Source organism: Uranotaenia lowii, chromosome 1 (assembly GCF_029784155.1).
Source record: "Uranotaenia lowii strain MFRU-FL chromosome 1, ASM2978415v1, whole genome shotgun sequence".
Taxonomy (NCBI): Eukaryota; Metazoa; Arthropoda; class Insecta; order Diptera; family Culicidae; genus Uranotaenia; species Uranotaenia lowii.
In genome coordinates this window covers 26,069,167-26,090,793 of record NC_073691.1, presented here as the reverse complement: position 1 = coordinate 26,090,793, position 21,627 = coordinate 26,069,167, and the positions used below count along the sequence as shown (strand labels likewise).

The following is a 21,627-nucleotide window of genomic DNA, read 5'->3' as shown; positions in this document are numbered from 1 at the left end:
TCTTTCATGCGTTTGTATTGTAGTTTGAAGATTCATCCCATTCTGATAGCCTATTTACATTAGTGCGTAAGCTCGAGAATGTGGCGATAGCTGTAAGATTCCTTAGTACAGAAGGACTTCGAAGTTCGTAAAACGCTTGGCTTTTTTTAGAATTATTTTACCAATACAAACATTGTACATAAACCTAAAAAGTATCGCTGCAATATATTTTTTTTCCGTATGTTAATAGATAAACCCATCATTTGAACCGTTTTGGTCAAGCGTTTTACGTTTGCAATAATCTTATGTCTCCCCACTTTGAATGAATGTATGCGTGTGCTAAGAATCATTAAAGAAAAACCACCACCACCATATCATAAGTAGAGATAGCACCCAAATAGAAGCTTCGTGTATGGATGTTTGTACCTTCTCTCCTAGAAATAAGCTTTAGCAAGAGTAATTAAAACGGAAACTTTTACCAGTATTGACTTGTAGTTTTGTGTTTGAGATTTTGCGCTTTCCTTCGTCATCATCACAATTTCCTGTATCGCTTCTTATCTGTTGTGTCTTTTCGTTTCCGCCAAGGATTAGTGTGTGTGTGTGTAGGTATCGGAAGAAATGGAGGTAAGTTTGAGGGGCGTTTATTATCTTTTCCTCTCAAAGAAAGAATGAAACTCGGAGGCAAGTGCGAGTGGTTTCTAATTAGAAATCGATTAGGATCGTGTTGTGCAATGGAAAACACCTTAAGCGAATAGCATGTTTCCCTCTTTCTGGTCCTCAATTGATTTTTATCACTTGTGACGGTGAATTTTTTAGGGAAGTATCCAGTTGCAGAGTCTCAAAATCAAAATCAAATTTTAGAATTTAGAAATGTCTCAAATCTCAAAAACAATTTTTGTTTGTTTGTTTAGAAATAAGGTCGAAAAAATCTTTCCCCAATTCAATGTCGCTTTAAGAGGTTGATTAGGAAAAGTTCGTTTGGATCTGAACGGATGTAAGTTCCGTAGAAGCTCAAAAGCGTACTTTCGAAGTTCCATTTTGGCTGAGTAATGGTTACAACAATGGGTATTGCTATTCGGTTCTATTGTGTGGATTAGTTAGTGACGTTTTGAAATTTAATTTTTGAGCTGGTTTTGTATGTTTTTCGGATTTTTTTTTCTAAGGGACTCTTTATAGCTTACAAAGTTAAGTTCGTAATTGATACTTCATCGCTTTGTGTGGATTTTTTTCATTTATTAATATTCAAACAAGTTTCAACTACACAGTGCAACACTAAAATTGGGAAAACTATGTCTCTCGTTCTTTGTTTTGAAGAACACATCAAAACTAATAAACTCTTTAGGTCAACAGCGTTTAAAGCGATCTCATATTTACGTTTTGCTCCTTCGAAAGTTTTTCACAAAAATTAAAAAAAATAAATCAAAAAGTAACAATCAATTTTGTAAATTGATCCCTTTCGGAAGTTTTCTTTTATTTCTTCAGAAAAGTTGTAGATCAAGATAATTTATTTTTACTATGTAGAAGCAATCAATTTGAAAAACTTCACCCAGGGTCCAAAAACTACAAAATAGTCTAGAAATGTATAAGTTTTTGCTAGTTTTTTTTTAAATACTTTTTTTTCTGTTGGGAAATTACTGAACGAGAAACAATTCTGTTAATTAGTGAGTAGAAAATTTCTATATGAACAACTAAAAAAGAAAATGTTATAACTTTACAACAAATAAACAGCCCTCCACTGAAGAAGCCTACAAAAACAGCCGAAACGTCTGGAGAGAAGTAAAATTTGTTTTTGTTTTTCAAAAACCTGACTATTAAAAATTTAAATTTTAATCATTTAGTCGCAAACCAATATCAATATGCTTAACTGTATTTTGGCCAAGAATTCAAAGCTTATCCAAATTGATTTTTTTGAACAAAAAAAAAATAAATGCAAGCCATTGACGATCAGATAAAAAGGAAAATTCTGGGATAATATCCAAAAACAAATTTTAAAATTTTAAATAAATGTAGTTTTTTTTTTCAAACTTAACTTGCTCTTGAAATTCTCCCTTTGGAAATGTTTGGAATAAAAATGTTTGACTTAAAAGTTTGAATTTGACAATGAAACTGTTTGCTCTGGAAAAACTTTCTTCTAAAAACAAGTTTTTATTGCAATTAGGTTGACTAAATGAATCATTTTTTTCTATTTTTCATAAAGTACAGATTGTTTGAAGTTGTCTTAAACAGAGTTCAATCAAAGTTATTAGTTTAAGCTTGCCAGATTGCCCGGTTTAATCCTGGTTTGCCCGGATATTTAATTATAAAAAAATTGGGAATAGTGCGGCCCGGCCCGGTTGCCCGGATTTCATTGAAAAATGCCCGGATTTTGCCCGGATTTTTTTCACTTTGTTTGGCAAATCAAACAACAAAAAAAAAAAACAACAAACGACTCAAAAAAATTTTTTTTGGAAAATTTTATAAAAATAATCATGGTAGCTTTCTTGGAAATCTAAAATACGATGTAAAATCTGCCATTGGTTATTGATGAAAAATTCAAAACGTTTTCAGTTTTTTTTTCTTGATTTTTGTTGAGTATTTTCTAGATTTTGAAAAAAATTGCCCGGATTTGACCCGGATTTATTGTCGTCACTTTAAAATCAAATGCCTGGATTTTGTCAGGTTTTTATAAAAAAAAATGCCTGGTTTGTCCGGCCCGGATACGTACTGAAAAAATTCTGGGAACCTCAACGTAAAACAACGTCTTTCAAACAATGTTCAAAAGTGTTTGAAAAACTCCCAACAAACTAAAAAATCGAGATGTTTATTTTTATTTTAAGTAGAAATGTTTAAAAAGATCGTGAGATTCAATCAATTTATATAGATTTTTGAATTATGAACGATTAATTTTTTTTTCCTATGGTCTGATGTTAAATCAATTTATTGTCGAAATTTTTCCTTCAATTTCAACTGGGAACAAGAAAACTTCTCCATCTGAAATTTCAAAACATGTTTTTGATAAATTTTAAAGCAGATTTGAATTTATTTAATTCACACAAATTCAGTAAAAGTATTTTGAGCTTGTGACAATTCGATTTTATAGATTTAATGTCCCTTAATATTCTGAAAACTTTGTTTTTTTTTTTAATTTTTGAAAAAGTTTTTCGATCTTTAAAAAATCCTGAAATTTAATTTAAAAAAAAAATTGAAATAATTCTTTTCTTATTTGGGAATTGGATACGGACTTTCATAAAATATTTATTAAATTAAAGTTTTTATCCCGTATACGTTTCATTTAGTTTTCTCCTTTTAAAGCCCCTTTTTCAACACTTTTGAACATTCTTAAACTTTGTTTAGTTAAATTTTTGAAAGGGGTTGTCAACCTTAAAAAAATCCTGAAGTTTCAATATGGACCTCCTTAAATACTGATTTTGAAATATTTGAAATACTTCCGGACTCATTCTCAACCCACTTGATCTTATTTTTGTTCAAACTTTTTCTTTCAATTTTTCCTCATTTTTTGTTTTCTAATCATTTTTTTTTTTTATATTTTAAATAAATGAATCGAAAAATGAAGAGACAAAAAAGTGGATTATCTAAATAATGATCTTTTTTAAAAATGTATTTTCTAAAAATTTTTTTCCAATTTACTGATTTGAGATACAAGACAATTTTTTTTGTCTTTATTCAAAAAGCTAAAGAGATTCAAGGAAATGATAGTCAATTTTATGGTTTAAGATAGATTTACATTTTTTCCGATAACCTTTTTTTTATCTACTTTCGAAAAGTTTTAAGCCGAAAAGTTATTCTGTTTTTTTTTGGTTTCTCCATGCAAGCAGAAATTTTAAAAATAAATCAAGACAAATTTTTAATCTTTTTTTGTGTTGTTTTTTTCAAATCGTATGTTTTAAATTATTCTTGGAATTTAATTTTTTTAAATCTATTTTTGATCTCAGTTTTGTATGATTTTTGTCCTTATTGTTATCCTAACATTTTTCGATATTTGTTTACTTTCATTAAATTGTTGTCTCAATTGAGTCTTATTCGTGTAGCATTATTGTTTTATTTTGAATCTTAGTTTTTCCTTTTTTCCTCAGTGTTGCCAAATTTTTGTCTTTTTGTCTAATTTTGATGTCCTGTTTATTTCATTTTTGTGTATTATAATTTAAAAAAAAAATATTGTTGTCAAATATTTCTTTTAATTTTCCATCTTCCATATATGATTGACTTTGGTCTCAATTCTTTCTCCAAGTTTTTTTTTTTTCCAAATTACCTTTATTTTTCAAATTACAAAATGTTCATTTTTGTTGTTTTTGCTTATGGTTAGTTATAGTTAAATTACAAACAGCTTAGAAAAAATTCAAATGATTTCTGAAATGCTTTTCAAACAGGTGCTTGGAATTAAATCGCGCGTTTCTTATATTTTGTTTAAGCTTTTCCAAATCTCCAGTTCCTTTAGTTTCTATATTGAACGTTATAACTTCAGCTAATAACCGAAGTCCTGCTTTATATCTATAATTTTTAACTGAAATATTCAATGATAACAACTCATCCGGCTCAAATACATTTATCTTGAGATTTTGATTTAACGTAATTTTTAACCACTTCCAAATTAAGATAGAATTTGTACAGAATTTTATTATATGACTTGTTGTTTGTAAAGTTCCGCAGTTCTCGCAGTTTGAAGAATCATTACCGTTTATATTATTACGTAAAAGCTTTACTTTGTTTGGTATAATATCTTTATACACTCTGAACAGTACATCTTTATTTTTAAAGCTGAGAAAATTACTATCCAAATTAGCTAACATGTTTTCCCAGCACATCGACGGTAGATCTTTTTGGACTTTGCATTCAATCTTCAAATTGTCAATAAAATAATCGTATAATTTCTTGGAGCTATTCAAGTGATCATCGTTTTTCAAATTATTAGCTACGCAAATCCAACTTTTCATGTTTTTGGATAATTTCATGTTGTATTTTTGATTAAGCATAAATTCATCTACTGTAAATGTATTATTTTCTTTTTGATATAAAATATTTTTCACAAACAATGCCTTGGATTTAGATTCAACATCGATTAAAGCTAAACCACCTTTGTACACAGGCAAATACAACTCGTTTCTTGGCACTTTGAAAATTGTTGACGACCATAAAAAACGTCCGCACATCATTTTGATCTGAGCCAGATATTTATTCTCTGGGGGAAAAACCTGACATATGTACCATAATTTTGACAATATAAATACATTTAATAGATTAACTTTTTCAAAAAGGGTTATGTTACGTGAACAATGTAGAGATGTTATATACTTCAATTTATTAACGTAAGAATGATAGTTTCTCTCCAATAAAAGTTTGATATTTTGAAATATTTCCACGCCTAAGATTTTTATTGATTCTTTTTCTTGAATTATATGGGGCCCAGTCATACATGAGTTAAATCTTAAAAAATATGATTTTGATAAGTTCAGTTTTATTTTAGAGTAAATACTAAAATAGCTGACTATCTCTAGAGCTGTATCGAACTCATTATTGTTCTTTATTAAAATATTTATATCGTCTGCATAGGATATAACATTAATAAATTTATTTCCTATGAGACATCCAGGTATATTCTCACTCAGTTTCCTAATTAATGGTTCAATATATAATGAAAACAAAGCCATACTCAGTGGGCATCCTTGCCGCACTGAGCTCTGAATTGATATTAAAGGAGTAAAAAACCCGTTGAAAAGAACTTTAGAATAAGCATTTTTATATAGACGTTTCAAACAATTAATAAAAGAAACCGGAAAATTGAATTTGTCTAAAACTGCCCAAAGAAAGTCATGATCTACACGATCAAATGCTTTCTCTAAGTCAAGGCTTAACAATACGGCTTTAAATCGCTTTGACGAGTTTGATTGAATCAAGATATTTCTTAAATCTTTCAAGTTATCAACACACGATCTGTTATCAACAGCTGCAGATTGCCCTTTGCCTATTAGTTTTATCATTAAAGGTCTAACTCTATTCCAAAGAATTTAAGTGAAAAGTTTGCTATCTGCGTTGAGCATACTAATAGGTCTACGATTTGCAAGATCATAAATATCTCCTTTTTTAGGGACGAGTGTAATGATACCTTCATAAAATAATTTATCTGGATTTGTGTTACCTTGCAAATATAGATTGAATAGAGCTACTAAGTCATTTTTTAATAACTCAAAGAAAACGCTATAGAAATTGTAACATAAACCATCAGGGCCTGGACTACTTTTTTTAGATGCTGTTTCAATTACTGTTTTTAACTCATCACAAGTTATGGGTCTTGTTAATATTTGCTGATCAATATCGTTCATTCTATTATTTATTGTATTTAAAATATTTTCATAGTCATTTCGAATGTCTGGGAGTTTTTTGAAAATGTTGCTGAAATATTCATAAATTGTTGATCTTAACTTATTCGTATCATTAGTTATCTGATTTTCGATCCTAAGTTTCAAAGTATTTGAATTTGCGGTTCTGTTTAGTCTATTAGCAATTTGAAAAATACTTAATTTTTCTTCATCATATAATGTATGTGCTTTTAATTTGTAGTTAAGAGCGTTCATATTTCTTACTTGGAAGTCTAGAATTTTTGATTTGACAATTTTCATATCTGACTGAACGTTTAAACCTAAAGTTTGTTTTTTAAATAATTCAAAAAGACAATTATCATAGAAATTTTTTTCTCGATAAAATTGTTGGTTTCTCAGGAAGTTTTCTTTTTTGAAAAATTTTTTAATGCTTGTTTTTGCATGGGTATTCCACCAGTAATTGATATCTTCATAAGATCTTCTGGATTGCAATTCTAAATACATTTCTTTAAATTTATCGAATATATCTTCATTTTTAAACACATTTAAATTTAGTTTCCAATATCCTTTACCTATGAAAGCAAAACTATTAGAATTATCGACATTACATTTCATTATGACACCGTGATGGCCAGAAAAATTCAAAGGAACTGTGTGGATTTCTTTGATAAATGAAATAAACTCTGATGATGCGTATATTCTATCCAGTCTAGAACTCGAATCTCCCCTGACGAACGTGAATATAGTATTATTCTGTTTAATTTTCTTTTCAACATCTATCAATTTTAATGACGAAACAAGTTTTTTTAATCCACTGGATACGTTTTTAACTAAACCATTTGTGTCTTCCGGTAACAAAATACAATTGAAATCCCCCAGAATTACATTTTCTTTATTATTTGACAAGTGCACTAAAATTTCCTGTGTAAAAAGGTGATCTCTTTCTTTTTTAAACCCGCTCCCAGAATGGGCGTAAACATTTATCAGGTTAGTGCTTCCAATGCAAGTAGAAATAATTCTTCCATTTGTGTTGAGAATAACATTTGAAAATTGAATGTTTTTCCGTATTAGAATTGCAGTTCCTTTACCGTCTTCACTGATATTTACTAATGCTTGATGGGAATTCAAAAAATTGAAATTCTCAAAGGAAACTTCTTGTAAACACACAACATCAACATCAAAATCTCTAACAAAATCTCTCAATAGTAGTTTTTTTGCCATTGAGCTGATAGCATTGAGGTTAATAGTCGCGATCGATTGAGTAAAATGCATTTCTGAATTTGTGGAGGAGCTTAAACAAAAATTGGGAAAAATATTATGGCAATAATAACGAAAAACCGAGTACGAAAACCATCATTTGAAAATCTTCTAAACTTACGTTTGAAAAGCAACTTGGTCCTACAGGCTTGGTGGTCGTCATCTCACTTCTTACCAGCGGTCGTGCTACGCGTGCTGATACCATCGATCGGACTCGGCGCTGTCTTCATCTCCTTTTTGCCTTTACGTTTGTCTTTCGGCGAACTATCCGAGTCGGTGCTGGAGGTCGTATCCGATGAGCGTTTCAGCGTCTGTTGTTCAACTTCCATATCATCATCGTCGACAGCAACACCATCCAACGATGCGCTATCAGGATTGGGACTGGTCACGTGCGAGCTACGATCGTTTTTTTCCAACGGTTGCGGCACTTCGTGCTTGTCAGGTTCGGCAGTTGAGTTGGTGATTTCTTTTTCGGTTCGTTTAATATTCGGGAGTGGAAGTGATGTCATGTTCGGCTTCAGTATGGTTGAACTCGAGGATGCTCCAAGAATACCATTGGCAACTACCTGGCTGTATGCCCCATTTTGAACTGTTTTCAACTTGATGAGCTTAGGACAATCTGCTTTCAAATGGCCCTCACCTTTGCAGAAAAAGCACCTGTTCTTAAGGCCCTCGTAGTACAATCGCGCCTTAAAGTGTCCAATGAATAAGTTAGCGGGTATCTCCTTGGTTATTTCCATATGGACCCCTCTGATGCCACTGTAGACTTGAAATCCATATTCTGCCGGAAACTTTTCGCGCACATGTTGCCTTACCGTTCCGAAATGGCCCAAAGCCGAAGCGATTTCCTTTTCCTCTATTTCTGGGGGCAAGTTGAAAATTCGTACGTAACGAAAAAGACTGCTCGCAATTTCCAATTTCACCGAGGTAATCGTTCCATCTTCATATCCAAAATCGTATTGTTCCTGAAGGCTGCTGGAAAACATGTTGAAGGCCGTTTCGTCCAGAAATTTCAGATAGAAACATCTTTCATTCTCGTCCTTATATATCGAGTGCACTTGTGCTGCCGATATCTTTAACTTGTTACCGACAAACCGTAATACATCAAGATAAGCTGGAGCCTTAGCGGTTGGACCGAAAGCAATTTTGAACGTATATTTTCGGGTTTTGTCCATGATGGAATAACGCAGTAAATTCCGTGAAGAAGAAAAAATTCCACAAACTGTGGATTGACAACTGACTAGGTTCGGAGCGAAGATAAATTGCGTTCGTTCGTACCAACGTCCGAGCGTAAACTGAAGTTGATTTAAAATATCTTTTTAATTTTTTCTCCAAGATTTTATGTCACTTTTGTCGCGTTATCCATCTTATTTTATTTTTTTTTATTTGTGCCTATTTTCTTTTTAATGTGATATTTAAATCTAATTATGATCCCATTTGTATCTGGCTTCTATCTCAGTATTGCCTTATTGCATATCCAAATTTAATCCCGTTTTTTTTCATATTTCATTTCTTCTATTTTTTTTATTCCCACTTTTGTCCTCTCGTCATCAAAAGATTTATCCCGACTTCGATAAGATACGATACGATTGTTTTCCCCTTTATTTGTAGTTTTTTTTTTTTAGATTGAGCGTCCAAGGTTGCCGAAATCACAGAAAAATCTATAATTTCACAGAATATTTAGCCAAATTTCATCACAGAATCTGTGTCACAGAACACAGAATTTTTGGAATATTCACTGATTCTACGGAATTTTAAAATTTTGAACGTTTTATTTTTCAAAATTATATTTTTAATGTAAGTTTATATTTTGAATTATTATCTTTAAATTGGAGAATATGATTTAACTGGTAATGTTAATTGATTTTTCTTAATTAAAATGTAAAAAAGACGCAATTTGACATGACCTTTGAATGAAATTAACGGAAAAAGCATCACAGAAAATCGTCACAGAATTTTTGGGAAAAATCACAGAAAGTCAGATTTTTTTATCATCAAAACACAGAGTTTTTTCTCGGGAACCTTGCGAGCGTCTCGGTTTTGTCTTTAGCTATTTTTCAGTATCTGTAATTTATGTTCCATTATTTCTTTATTTTTGTCTCATTTTGATTTTGTTTTGTCTGGTGGATGACTTCTTTTAGTCGTTTTAGTCAGATTTTCATCCCATTTTGGCACCTTTTTTTAAATGTTGTTTTATTACAAAATTCAATTTTTTTTTCAATTTCCTATCAATCTTTATTTTTTATCTCAATTCTCAAATATTTTTATTGAATTCGTCAAAACGAAAACAATAATTTGAAAAGATTTTCACAATAATATCTTTTTTATGGTTTTACTCATTATTTTTTATTTCATATTTGTCTGTTTTTGTCTCCTGATTGTCATTTTTTCGATTGTTCTATTTATTTGCTAATATTGAATTTAATATTTTTTTTCAAACGAGTACTAGCGGTGATTTTAGAATATTATAGTTATTTTTCTAGCTCCAATCTCTGATTAAACATCTTTTCCACTTTTCAATGAAAAATGGGCAGATTGAATTTTTCATCTGATTGCAATGGCTGGCTGGATTGACTCGATTCATCGAAATCGAAACTTTTTCCAACATTCCGACATCGAAACTTTTTCCAACAAAATAGATGGGGGCAATCTTTCTTTGAACCAGCAGAAATCCGGATGTGACAGATAAGGAGAAACTTCCCAACTTTTCCTTCTAGGAGCAGGGAAGCTGCTGAGATTCAAAATGAATTGACCCAGAGATTGACAACTCATCCCTAGCCAAACTTTGGTCTTGTTATTGTGGTATATTTTTCTCCAACATTGCTGCGTTTATTTGAGCTAGATTCACGAATAATTGAACGCTTTCATGAACTTTTCCCGTATATTTCTGGGCTGTTTTCTTTTTGGAAATGGGCTAGGGATGGTTGAAAGACTGAGGGCATTTGTCTATTTGTTTCCGTGATGTGTTTACTATCCTCCTCTCTACTCAACTGTCCCAACTAACTGAATGGAAGAAATTTCATGCTCTAATTGATGATTGATCGAGATACTTAATTGAATTGAATTTGTGTACGATTGAAACCAATTGATATTTAGGTAACCGAGTTTTGTTTTATTGAATTCTTTCCTAGAAAAAATCCGATATCTTCAATTGCATTTTTTGTTTGAAACTTTCTAATTTAAATAGAAAATCTTTTAGTCTTATAGGGTTTAGTTTTTCAATAATCGGTAAATTTGCAGTCAAATTTTTCAGATATTTATTTGTTAGATTTTGTACCAGACATCAACCTTTTATTGAATTTTGTAAAAAAATGCAAGAAGAAATTTAAAAACAAAATTTTTATTTACGATAAACGTTATAAGGATAACATTACCATATCCAACAAACAGCAATCGAATAGTCCCTAATGTGCTTCGAAGGTTGAACTATAAAACTTCAGACAACTATGGAACTGCACTTTTCGAAGCAAGTTAGCGAAAACAAAAATTGCCCGTCAACTTTTATTGGCTCAGTTTTCCGTTTGTTTTCCCATCGACCGATTTCCCCTATAACATTTGGCAGAATGTCATTTTTCCAGCTTCTAGAGCAAACTTTTGCAATATTATCCATGGCTGAGAATGTGCAAAAACTTTTTCCTAGGATGTGAATTTTTCAAGATCAACTTGATTTGATGTGCAATGTTGCACTTTTGGAAAGGATGAAACTTTGGACTACATTTGCCATTTTATTTCTCGTGCAACATTTCGCTGCCCAATTGAGAAAGTTGATATGGAGTGTGGGTTGAGCGATAAAAATCCTCAAATGTCTCATAAAAAAACTTCAGAAATAAAAAATTAAAAAAGAAAAATACTAAAAAAAAGACAGACAAAAATACAAAAATATTTAAAAAATTAACAGAAACTAAAAAAAAAAGAAAAAAATGACAGAAAAGACAAAAATGACAAAAATGACGCAAAATTACAAGAATGACAAAAATGACAGAAAAGACAAAAATGACAAAAATGACAAAAATGACAAAAATGACAAAAATGACAAAAATGACAAAAATGACAAAAATGACAAAAATGACAAAAATGACAAAAATGACAAAAATGACAAAAATGACAAAAATGACAAAAATGACAAAAATGACAAAAATGACAAAAATGACAAAAATGACAAAAATGACAAAAATGACAAAAATGACAAAAATGACAAAAATGACAAAAATGACAAAAATGACAAAAATGACAAAAATGACAAAAATGACAAAAATGACAAAAATGACAAAAATGACAAAAATGACAAAAATGACAAAAATGACAAAAATGACAAAAATGACAAAAATGACAAAAATGACAAAAATGACAAAAATGACAAAAATGACAAAAATGACAAAAATGACAAAAATGACAAAAATGACAAAAATGACAAAAATGACAAAAATGACAAAAATGACAAAAATGACAAAAATGACAAAAATGACAAAAATGACAAAAATGACAAAAATGACAAAAATGACAAAAATGACAAAAATGACAAAAATGACAAAAATGACATAAATTACAAAAATTACAAAAATTACAAAAATTACAAAAATTACAAAAATTACAAAATCTACAAAAATTACAAAAATTACAAAAATTACAAAAATTACAAAAATTACAAAATCTACAAAAATTACAAAAATTACAAAAATTACAAAAATTACAAAAATTACAAAAATTACAAAAATTACAAAAATTACAAAAATTACAAAAATTACAAAAATTACAAAAATTACAAAAATAACAAAAATTACAAAAATTACAAAAATTACAAAAATTACAAAAATTACAAAAATTACAAAAATTACAAAAATTACAAAAATTACAAAAATTACAAAAATTACAAAAATTACAAAAATTACAAAAATTACAAAAATTACAAAAATTACAAAAATTACAAAAATTACAAAAATTACAAAAATTACAAAAATTACAAAAATTACAAAAATTACAAAAATTACAAAAATTACAAAAATTACAAAAATTACAAAAATTACAAAAATTACAAAAATTACAAAAATTACAAAAATTACAAAAATTACAAAAATTACAAAAATTACAAAAATTACAAAAATTACAAAAATTACAAAAATTACAAAAATTACAAAAATTACAAAAATTACAAAAATTACAAAAATTACAAAAATTACAAAAATTACAAAATCTACAAAAATTACAAAAATTACAAAAATTACAAAAATTACAAAAATTACAAAAATTACAAAAATTACAAAAATTACAAAAATTACAAAAATTACAAAAATTACAAAAATTACAAAAATTACAAAAATTACAAAAATTACAAAAATTACAAAAATTACAAAAATTACAAAAATGACAAAAATTACAAAAATTACAAAAATTACAAAAATTACAAAAATTACAAAAATTACAAAAATTACAAAAATTACAAAAATTACAAAAATTACAAAAATTACAAAAATTACAAAAATTACAAAAATTACAAAAATTACAAAAATTACAAAAATTACAAAAATTACAAAAATTACAAAAATTACAAAAATTACAAAAATTACAAAAATCACAAAAATTACAAAAATGACAAAAATTACAAAAATTACAAAAATAACAAAAATTACAAAAATTACAAAAATTACAAAAATTACAAAAATGACAAAAATTACAAAAAATACAAAAATTACAACAATTACAAAAACTACAAAAATTACAAAAATTACAAAAATTACAAAAATTACAAAAATTACAAAAATTACAAAAATTACAAAAATTACAAAAATTACAAAAATTACAAAAATTACAAAAATTACAAAAATTACAAAAATTACAAAAATTACAAAAATTACAAAAATTACAAAAATTACAAAAATTACAAAAATTACAAAAATACAAAAATTACAACAATTAAAAAACTACAAAAATTACAAAAATTACAAAAATTACAAAAATTAAAAAAATTACAAAAATTACAAAATCTACAAAAATTACAAAAATTACAAAAATAACAAAAATTACAAAAATTACAGAAATTACAAAAATAACAAAAATGACAAAAATGACAAAAATTACAAAAATTACAAAAATTACAAAAATTACAAAAATTACAAAAATTACAAAAATTACAAAAATTACAAAAATTACAAAAATTACAAAAATTACAAAAATTACAAAAATTACAAAAATTACAAAAATGACAAAAATTACAAAAATTACAAAAATTACAAAAATTACAAAAATTACAAAAATTACAAAAATTACAAAAATTACAAAAATTACAAAAATTACAAAAATTACAAAAATTACAAAAATTACAAAAATTACATAAACTACAAAAATTACAAAAATGACAAAAATGACAAAAATGACAAAAATTACAAAAATTACAAAAATTACAAAAATTACAAAAATTACAAAAATGACAAAAATTACAAAAATTACAAAAATTACAAAAATTACAAAAATGACAAAAATGACAAAAATGACAAAAATGACAAAAATGACAAAAATGACAAAAATGACAAAAATGACAAAAATGACAAAAATGACAAAAATGACAAAAATGACAAAAATGACAAAAATGACAAAAATGACAAAAATGACAAAAATGACAAAAATGACAAAAATGACAAAAATGACAAAAATGACAAAAATGACAAAAATGACAAAAATGACAAAAATGACAAAAATGACAAAAATGACAAAAATGACAAAAATGACAAAAATGACAAAAATGACAAAAATGACAAAAATGACAAAAATGACCAAAATTACAAAAATTACAAAAATTAGAAAAATTTCAAAAATTTCAAAAATTACAAAAATTACAAAAATTACAAAAATTACAAAAATTACAAAAATTACAAAAATTACAAAAATTACAAAAATTACAAAATTACAAAAATTACAAAAATGACCAAAATGACAAAAATGACAAAAATGACAAAAATGACAAAAATGACAAAAATGACAAAAATGACAAAAATGACAAAAATGACAAAAATGACAAAAATGACAAAAATGACAAAAATGACAAAAATGACAAAAATGACAAAAATGACAAAAATGACAAAAATGACAAAAATGACAAAAATGACAAAAATGACAAAAATGACAAAAATGACAAAAATGACAAAAATGTCAAAAATGTCAAAAATGACAAAAATGACAAAAATGACAAAAATGACAAAAATGACAAAAATGACAAAAATGACAAAAATGACAAAAATGACAACAATGACAAAAATGACAAAAATGACAAAAATGACAAAAATGACAAAAATGACAAAAATGACAATAATGACAAAAATGACAAAAATGACAAAAACGACAAAAATGACAAAAATGACAAAAATGACAAAAATGACAAAAATGACAAAAATGACAAAAATGACAAAAATGACAAAAATGACAAAAATGACAAAAATGACAAAAATGACAAAAATGACAAAAATGACAAAAATGACAAAAATGACAAAAATGACAAAAATGACAAAAATGACAAAAATGACAAAAATGACAAAAATGACAAAAATGACAAAAATGACAAAAATGACAATAATGACAAAAATGACAAAAATGACAAAAACGACAAAAATGACAAAAATGACAAAAATGACAAAAATGACAAAAATGACAAAAATTACAAAAATGACAAAAATGACAAAAATGACAAAAATTACAAAAATGACAAAAATGACAAAAATGACAAAAATGACAAAAATGACACAAAGGACAAAAATGACAAATATGACAAAAATGACAAAAATGACAAAATTACAAAAATGACAAAACTTACCAAAATGACAAAAATTACAAAATATACAAAAATGACAAAAATTACACTTATAAGAAAAAAATTCTCCAAAATCGTCAAAGATATCCCAAACAGACTGCTTAAAATTTTCCCAATTTAGTATGGTCCATACTGTATCTTGGTTCTGACTCTTTCTCTGGCGTTATTCTTAGTCCGGTCCTGATTCTGATCCCGGTTTTGGTAGTTGTCTTGATTCTGATCTGATTTAAGTCTAAGTACTGCTCCTGGTCATGGTCCTCATCATGGTTTTGATTCTGAACCTGGTCCCTATCTCAGCCCTGGTTTTGGTCTTTGTTTTGTTCTTGGTTATGTTTCTATATCTGATTATGGTCCTTGTCCTGTCTTGATCTTGTTTCTGGAACTACTTCTGGTCCTTATTTTAGTCTCAGACATGGTTTTGGACTTGGATTTCGGTTCCGTTCCTTGTCTTCTGGTTCTGGTCCATTTCTAGGTATTCATCCTGTTCCTGATCCTGAAACTGCTTTTGGTCCTGATCTAAGTTCGAACCTGTTCCTAATCTTGATCCTGATCTTCTTTTTGATTCTGTTTTGAGAAGCAGAACTGAGAAGTCTCTGATATTCAGGTTTTTTTTTTTTCAATTTTAACCTTTACCATTTTTTTCGATATTTTTCTTCTCAGAAAGGTTAAAATTTACGCATTTTCCACGTTCAGGACTTTCGGGGGGGAAGCCCTTGAAGGCGTTCGATACACTGGAACAAAAAACAGTAGGAGAAAAAAACCAACAAAGCACCAAAAGTACAACTACAACTAACGAAGCCATTCGATACCGAAGTCTGTCTATCAGTCTGGCCAGAACTTGCTTCAGGCTTCCAGTACCAATCCGGGTTTACGACTGTCAACAACCTCGCTAGCTCGGTTTGTCGTCGTCACCATCAATTCTGGATTTTTCCTTGTTCTTTTTTGCTTCACTTTACAATTTGTGAAGAGAACGATTCCTAGTTGGAAACAATTGAATCTAACACGAAAAAAAGTTAGAGAAGAAAGTAACGTTCCAGTGCCATTTTTCAAATCAAATAATCCGGCAATAAAATTTATTCTCACTTTCTCGGGGTTCAGTTTTCCTCGAGCTTAGTAACGTTTAGTCGTAAATTAAAGAAAAAAAGATCGTTAGGATTTCTGCAGTTGGATTATTCTAGCATTTGTGAAGGAGAAGAAAAATCCTCCAGGATTTGAACACTGGTCCCGAGTTTGGAACGGAAAAACGCATCCCGCGGGGCGACAATAAACTTTTGAGCTGAATCAGCCGGCAGAATTCTGACAAACAGTTTTTTTTTGGATGTGTTTTTCGCAATTTCTGTCTCCGACAGATTGCTGAAGTGGTTAAAAACTACACAGAAAAAAAGAGTTAACGTGACACAGTTTGCTTTCGAGGAAAAGTGCAACGGAATTTTCATTTTCTTCGTTGAGGTTCGGTGTCTCAAGTGAGATTTTAAAGGGAAAAAGTGCTAAGCTTACTTCAAGTTCGCAAGCTTGGGACGACAACGTCGCAGACGTTCGAGAAAAAAAGCGAAATGATAACACAGTATAGTAAGACGGGGTTGGAAAAAGGGGGTGGTTGGTAAAATGGATTCCTAATGTGATTAGTAGCAGTTTGCTGCTTCTCGTTTGGTTTCTTTCCTTTTTCCCTGCAGCGAACGAGGTGGAAAATGTAATAAAAACAAGATTGCAGCCAAGAAAAAGGAGTTTGTGGAAGCGAAAAAAAACTCGAGCAAGTCCTTCTAGTGGTTGGTTGAAAAGCGTTCGTTCGTTACTTTAAGAGAGAGTGTGTTTGTGGGTGCGTGGGAAAATTGCAACGAAAACCTTCTCCTGTTGCCTGTGATTAAATCAAACGAGGTGTTGAACATTCTCCGCTTTAAACGCAAAACAAAATCTACCGAATGGTGGGTGCAAAGTGGAAGAAGACCGATGTTGGGTAGACGAGAAAAGGCGATGGATTTTATCAAAAGTAAGTGAGCATGATGTGTTCTTTATGCGAGTAAGAGTAGGTAAACTACCAACTTTCATTAACCAATTTGGCTCAGGTTGAAGCGTAGTTTTTCCTTGACTGCTGCTAATAGATCGAGCGATGGACAGAATGAATTGGTTCTTGTACTCTGAGGCTTAACTTGAAGAAAGGTACTTTCAAGAGCTGTTGAGCTTGAAAATTTCTATGTTATTGAACGACCATCAATAATCTTCAATGGCCAATGATTGCTTGTTTTATAATGTATATTGACGTTGGTAATTTTGGCTTGAAACAAGTAAGGTCGTTTCGATGTGTTTGATACCGATCAACGAAACATAAATTGAAAAAAACATCGCATTGCTAGGAAATATGTTAACCCAGAAAATCTCATAAATATATCCATATTCAGAATAAATGTTAAAAAATGCTTAAGAGACGATTTATGAAAGATTGACTGTCATCTGAGGAAAAATGACAAAAAAGACAGTCAAAGTAACAGGGTACGATTTTTTTTAATCCATAAAACTTCTTATCCTTGATTTTACATTTTTAATAAAATGAGAATATTTCTAATTGATTATTGATAAGGAAAGAGAAATTATTTCTGCATCCAAATGTAGGCACTTTGCTCGAAACGGTATCAGAAACTTTTTCTGTAAATATATATATGTATAGATATATATTTTTAAATTACGATTTACACTTATGCAAAAATAGAATGTGAATTTCCCAGCCATTTTAACGTTCCAAGAAATCGGGAAATATGACGATAAATCCCGGGAAAAATTTAAAATGAAGATTTAAACACTTCACTGGATACGAAATCGTGTCTGTATTAAGGTTGCCAGAATTTTTTCAGCACATACCCGGGCCGGACAATCCGGGCTATTTTTTATCTAAAAACTTGGCAAAATCCGGGCATTCGATTCCTAAATGTCGACCAAAACTCCGGGCAAAATCATTTAAACAATATTTTTTTTCATCAGTATTTTCAAATCTTTTTTTACGCTTTCAGGAAAAACTTTTCATGGTTATTTTTATTACATTTGTTCAAAAATTTGGTTTTAGACGCATAAATAAAAAAATTTACAATGAAATTAGTTTTTTTGTTTGTTTATTTTGGCAAATAATGTGAAAAAATCCAGGCAAAATCCGGGCATTTTCTATGAAATTCGGGCAACCGGGCCGGGCCGGACTTTTGTCAAATGTTGAGTCAAATGTTCGGGCAAACCCGGATAAAACCGGGCAATCTGGCAACCTTACTATATGGCATTTTAAGTTTGTAAGTAGAAGTATTGGAAAAAATGAAATTATTTTTTATGCCTTTAAAATTCAATTAACAATTACTCAGTACAATTAATCAGTATCCTTGCTCTCAATCTGATCCATTTTTACAATTTAGATCGTGTTTATTGGCTTCGGTAATTTCCGGGATTTGTAGCCTTCCGGAGTTTCGGGAGCACCCGAATCATTTTTATTCCCGGGAATTTCCGGATAGGACGCTCTCAAAAGAAATAATCGATTGATAATATTTTTTTTCATATTTAAGTAACCCTCGAGAGCCCAATCCTCTTTTAAGATAGGGTACAGTAAAATAGTCGTTAATCCTCATCAGAAAAATCAGTTTTACAGTATTTTTTTCACTAATTGACTAAAAATATTTAGATCTATCAATCCTTGTTATTGAAAACAAACAGACTAGCACTTTTAAAGAATAACAGCTAAGAGAAGCTTAAAAACATTTAAAAACTGTATATTGACCTATTTTTAGAAAAGTTATCAATTTTGTAGCCTCAGAAATCCTTGGTCAATGTGTGTTTTGATCTAAAAAAAAAAATGATAGGCAGTTGGGTCAAAAAGTTTTCACCATTCTAGGTTGATTTTAAGAAGAAAAAAAACCGAAGTTAGGAAGGAGAGGAAATATTTTGTTTAATATATGTAAATTGAAATAGCCCACTTATTGGTGGGCCAATTTCAACAAAACTACACAAAAATATTGATTTAAATCAGTGTTAACGTGTTTCAAAATTTAGAAAAAGTGTGATTGAAGTGTATGGAAACTACAACCGGAAAAGTATAGTATAGAAAGACAAGTTTCTTAGCCCGTAAGGAAAAATGTTAAAAAATGATCTCAACTATGAAGATTTGTATTCATAAAACTAAGCTTATGTGATTGGTTCAGCTTAAAAAAATTGGGTTCCAGACTATGGTTGCCTGATTTTTTTCAGCACGTATCCGGGCCGGACAAATTTTATCTAAAAATCAGGCAAAATACGAGCATTCAATTTCAAAAATGTCGACCAAAAAAAAATTATTCTCTTCAAATTTACCAGTTAGTTTTAAAGTGCATTTGAGGCTTTCAAAAAACCTTTCATGATAATTTTTATGAAACTTGATCAAAAAAATTCGTTTTGGACGCATAAATAAAAGTATTTTACAACACTATTTGTGTTTTAAAGTTTGATTCCAGAATGAGAATGAGAATAAATCGGGCAAAAACCGGGCTTTTCCAATGAATTTTAGGCAACCAGGTCGGACCGGACTTTTCTTAAATTTTGTATTAAATATCCGGACAAACTTGGATGAAACCGAGCCATCTGGCAACCTTATGCTAGAGAGAAAAAACACAAATTCATATGAATCTGCAATAAATGTTTGATTCATAAACCAAAGTTTTTCTATATTTTTTTTAAATTTTCTCATTTCACTCTTCACTTTCAGCAACTTTTAGCAGCATGAAATAGATCAAAAATTTTCGGAACCAACCCAACAAGAAGGAAAACACCAACAATTATTTGATTAGCCCTCAAAACAACTTCAAAATTTTCAAAATTTCTTTCGATAAGCTTAAAGTTTTGCTAAGTAATTCAAACTAGGTAGGAGATAACAAGAATAAATTATATTTTTTGTTTACAAGAAACGATACATATTGTTTTAAATACTTTGATGAATTATCATAAGATTACCTTCATTCCCTGCATAGAAAGTATTTAGATCAAACGAATGGTTTTCGAGATACATGCATTCGTTACTGTCTCATTTTTAAAAGAACTAGGCGTTAGAAAATGACAAAGCATACAGATTAGAGTGACCTTCTCAACTATTTGGACAAACGAATACTCGGTTGAATATTTTGTAAAGTTTACAAGGAGAAACAAATGCGATTATTTCGATTTCCTTCTATTTCTTCGATCTACATACCCCTCATGTGTGAGTCGATTGATTTCAATCGGATAATATATTACAAAATATTTTTCAAGAAGGATTTTCAAAATGCAACTGATTCAACTGCATAAATGAAAGGACATCAGATGTCTTGTCTAGGGCGTTTATCATCAAAGGGATTGGGTTGCTACGAAATCTAGAATAAAAACCTGTCGAATGGATGCCAAACAATTTGATATTGCTTATTTGATATCGAATTAAATGGAGGTTGAATATTAGCAAGTCATCTTACAAAAAAGTTGTTAAAACAACGATGATCTTCAACCTTAAGCATACCATACTTTCTATCACACGGTCGAGCAATTCAGGATGGTTTTAAAGAAAAAAAAGTACCAATAGGGCAAATCTGAAAATAATCAAGCATTATTTAAAAACATACAAAGAAAATAAACTTAAAATTTATTTTTTCATTGAATTACAGCAGCGGTGTAAAAATCGAATCTAAAGATCAAACAAAAATTTATAATAATTTCAAATAATTTTAAAACCTGTTCTTGATTACAACATCTAAAAACTATCTGAAAGAAATTTGAGTTTTTTATTTGATTTAGCAAATCTTCTGAATAAACCAGGACAAAATCCTGTAAGTTTAAAACAATATCTGGGCTTCTTGGCCTGATTTGGCTCATCTCAAATTCTCTATTTGATTCATGGGCAAGCCTGGATACATCAAGAAAATCTGGAATAAACGATACGATAATCAAAGTATGAAGCGATTTTTCTATGTTCGATCTACAGTGAAAGATACCCTGATACAGCTAAATATTCGGCCTATTCGGCTTTATTCACCAAATATTCGGCCAACCGGTACATATCTAATACAGATCTACACAAAAAAGACTTAAATGGAAAAAAGGCCAAAAATGACAATTTTTTCATAAATAAAAAAAATTACAGAATTGAAACTATAAACGGCTTCTTAAAACTTAATTTTCCTAAATTATCATACTGCTTTTACATCAAAAGTTTTTAAGGTTGATGAGCTGCATACATTTAGGGGTAAAAAAAATACTAGATACATAAAATTCTTCTAGCTGAAATCTTTAAAAGTAATGTTGGGATGGAAA

The 21,627-nt window shown here is 29.3% G+C and overlaps 1 protein-coding gene across 2 annotated transcripts in view; it reads left to right on the top strand.

Moving 5' to 3' along the window:
- LOC129748529 (uncharacterized) overlaps positions 1–21,627 on the top strand; it is a 443,948-nt gene that overhangs the window by 409,729 nt on the left and 12,592 nt on the right. The gene's annotated exons all lie outside the window — the stretch shown is intronic.